Genomic DNA, 3,464 nt, shown 5'->3' on the forward strand with positions numbered 1-3,464 from the left:
CAAAATTGTTCTCAGTCCTAGATCTATAAAATGCTTTCTTCTCTATTCCTGTGGCCCCAGAGTCCCAATACTTTTTTGTTTTAAATGAGAAAATCTTAACACCAGGAAAAAACCCACGATACACTTGGACAGTGCTCCCGCTCAGGGCTTTTGAGATGGCCCCTATTTTCTGCCCAAGTCTTACAGAGGGATCTGAGGGGTCTGCAACCCAGAACGAGAGTATATTTCACTATGGTGGATGACCTTCTGTGTAGCCCAACCCCGGAGCTTTCTGACCAAAATACTGTAAGAACTTCAAATTTTCTGGCAGATGGGATACAAAGCATCCAAAAAGGAGGCACAGATTATTCTCCAATGGGTACAATATTTAGGGTATTTGTTAACACCCAGAGCCTGGCAAATGTCTCCAGAACAAGTGCAAGCCATAGGTAATTTGGGGGTCCCCAACACCAAGCAGCGGCTTTGTTCTTTTTTGGGAATGGCCAAGTTTTGCAAAACACAGATACAAATTTTGGGACTCATAGCAAAGCCTCACTATGAAGCAGCAAGGGGGTCTGAAAATGAGCTAACGGAATAAACCCCCAAAATTAGAGAAGCTTTTGTCAAGTGAAAATAGGCTCTCACCCAGGTTCACACTCCTGGCATCCCAGACCTAACTAAACCCTTCTCCCCATATTAGCAGAGAAGAGGGGCATAGCCGTGTAAGTGCTTGCTGAGAAATTAGAATCAGAACCCGGACCAACTGTCTATTTTTCAAAGAAGTTGGGCAGAGTAACCTTGGGATGGCCAAGTTGCCTTCAGGCAATAGCAGCCACGGTTAGGTTAGTGGAGGAAGCCACTAACATCACCCTAGGACAACCACTGGCAGTTCTAACTCCCATCAGGTAAAGTCAGTCTTACAGGTAAGGGGACACAGCTGGATGACAGGGGAAAGATTAGCCAAATACTAGGCCATGATCCTAGGCGATCCAGATGTAACCCTTAAAACCTGTAACACGGCCGGGCGCGGTGGCTCAAGCCTGTAATCCCAGCACTTTGGGAGGCCGAGGCGGGTGGATCACGAGGTCAAGAGATCGAGACCATCCTGGTCAACATGGTGAAACCCCATCTCTACTAAAAATACAAAAAATTAGCTGGGCATGGTGGTGCGTGCCTGTAATCCCAGCTACTCAGGAGGCTGAGGCAGGAGAATTGCCTGAACCCAGGAGGCGGAGGTTGCGGTGAGCCGAGATCGCGCCATTGCACCCCAGGCTAGGTAACAAGAACCGAACCCCCTCTCCAAAAAAAAAAAAAAAAAAAAACCTGTAACACACTGAATTCAGTTTTATTGCTGCCCACAGGCCCAACGGCAGATCATTTCTGCAAGCAGGTTGTCGCACACACATATGTTAGCTGGCCTGATTTAAAAGACCAGCCTCTCCCAGATTCTGAGAGGATGACTGGTGTACAGATAGCAGTAGTTTTGTGTCAAATGGGACATGCCAAGCTGAATATGCATAGCAAATTATAACAGAATGATTGAAGCCCAGCCATTACCCCTGCACATCAGCACAAAAGGCTGAAATTAGTGCTCTTAGTCGAGCACTAATATTGGGACAAGGAAAAAAACCTTAACATCTATACAGATTCTAAATATGCATTCCTTACGGTTTGTGCTCATGCTGCCATCTGGAAAGAAAGGGAACTGCTAACTAGCAAACACTCTCCTATAAAGGGGAATGATAGGCCAGGCGTGGTGGCTCATGCTTGTAATCCAAGCACTTTGGAGGCCAAGGTGGGCGGATCACCTGAGTTCGGGAGTTCAAGACCAGCCTGACCAACATGGTGAAACCACGTCTTAAAAAAAATAATATGGCCGGGCGCGGTGGCTCACGCATGTAATCCCAGCACTTTGGGAGGCTGAGGCGGGTGGATCATGAGGTCAAGAGATCGAGACCATCCTGGTCAACATGGTGAAACCCCGTCTCTACTAAGTCCCAGCTACTCGGGAGGCTGGGGCAGGAGAATTGCTTGAACCCAGGAGGCGGAGGTTGGGGTGAGCCGAGATCGCGCCATTGCACTCCAGCCTGGGTAACAAGAGGGAAACTCCGTAAAAAAAAAAAAAAAATAAAATAATAATAATAATAATAAAGGGGAATGATACTTCTACCAAAAAGGAAAAACCTGAGGCAACATAAATATAAGTAGACAGTTTTTTGTGGGGGCCAAGCTTGAGGATTGTAATATGAAAGCAAAGATTCAAGTTGCCTGAAATCTATACTTTGTTTACCACATGTTACAAGTGGATTTGTAAAGGCAAAAAGAGGACAGAGACTGGCCCTTCTTTGGGCTGGTACAAAGTTGTTTGTCAGAAATTCTTATTTACACAAATACATTAATTATTGATTGGATGTACATCATTAAGGTTTAGAGTGTCCAGTGTGGCATTATTAGTTTCATTCACAGCTACTGGTGGCAACAGCAAATAGTTTCAAGAGATGAATACACAGTTGAAAGCGGGGGGAGGGAATGATTGTGCTCTCATTTTAAAGTCTCTTCAAGTTTAACAACTAAAATGACCTGCATTTCTCAGATGTAAGTTTTTTAATTTTCCAAATCTCAAGACCTAGATTCAGAACTTGGAGCTGCAGATTTAGCTTCTGGATAGAGAAGAGTATCAGCAGGTGTTACCTATACATTTGTGGACATTTCAGCAATAGGAGGAACTGGTAATACTCAGTGCATACAAGTTACTCTAATTGGGTTTATAAGCCCCATGGTCTCTAATCAGTTTCAGGTCTGAAGATAGGTAACTGAAAGAGGTAAAATGGTTGATCGCAGCCCTGTGAAGTTTGTAGGAATCTGGTCTAGCCCCTCTAGAAGTGACTGTATAGGACTATAAATACCAAATAGGCAGAGACACTATTCTGCCTGTGACAGCAGCACTTTGCAGTGAATTTGGGAGTTGACTAGAAGCCTGAGAGGGTAAGGCCACTCCAGAGTAGATGCTGGTTGGCACCTTATATGTTTATTTCATATCTGGTAATTCTAGACAGTGTTTGGAAAATATCATTAAAAGAAAAATTTTTGGGTGAGGGGAAAGGGGAGGGAGAGCATTAGGACAAATATGTAATGTATGTGGGGATTAAAATTAGATGACAGGTTGACAGGTGGAGCAAACCACCACGACACATGTATACCTGTGTCACAAACCTGCACATTCTGCAGATGTATCCCAGAACTTAAAATAAAATAAAGAAAAAATAATAATACAAATTTTTGGCTGAGCGTGGTGGCTCACGCCTTTAATCCCAGCACTTTGGAAGGCCGAGCTGGGTGGATCATGAGGTCAGGAGTTCAAGACCAGCCTTACCAACACAGTGAAACCCTGTCTCTATTAAAAAATACAAAAATTAGCTGGGCATGGTGGTGTGTGTCTGTAATCACAGCTACTTGGGAGGCTGAGGCAGGAGAATCGCTTGAAC

At 44.5% G+C, this 3,464-nt stretch overlaps 1 long non-coding RNA gene across 1 annotated transcript; it reads right to left on the reverse strand.

Moving 5' to 3' along the window:
* Positions 1-170: 170 nt before the first annotated feature.
* Positions 171-1,825, reverse strand: LOC116548101. The gene is made up of 2 exons (XR_004267308.1): positions 1,303-1,825; positions 171-988 (listed from the first exon to the last, which is right to left on the reverse strand). It is a non-coding gene; the product is annotated as an uncharacterized LOC116548101 (long non-coding RNA).
* Positions 1,826-3,464: the final 1,639 nt, after the last annotated feature.

The sequence above is a fragment of the Sapajus apella genome, unplaced genomic scaffold (genome assembly GCF_009761245.1).
Source record: "Sapajus apella isolate SASKATOON/1434 unplaced genomic scaffold, GSC_monkey_1.0 scaffold7011, whole genome shotgun sequence".
Taxonomy (NCBI): Eukaryota; Metazoa; Chordata; class Mammalia; order Primates; family Cebidae; genus Sapajus; species Sapajus apella.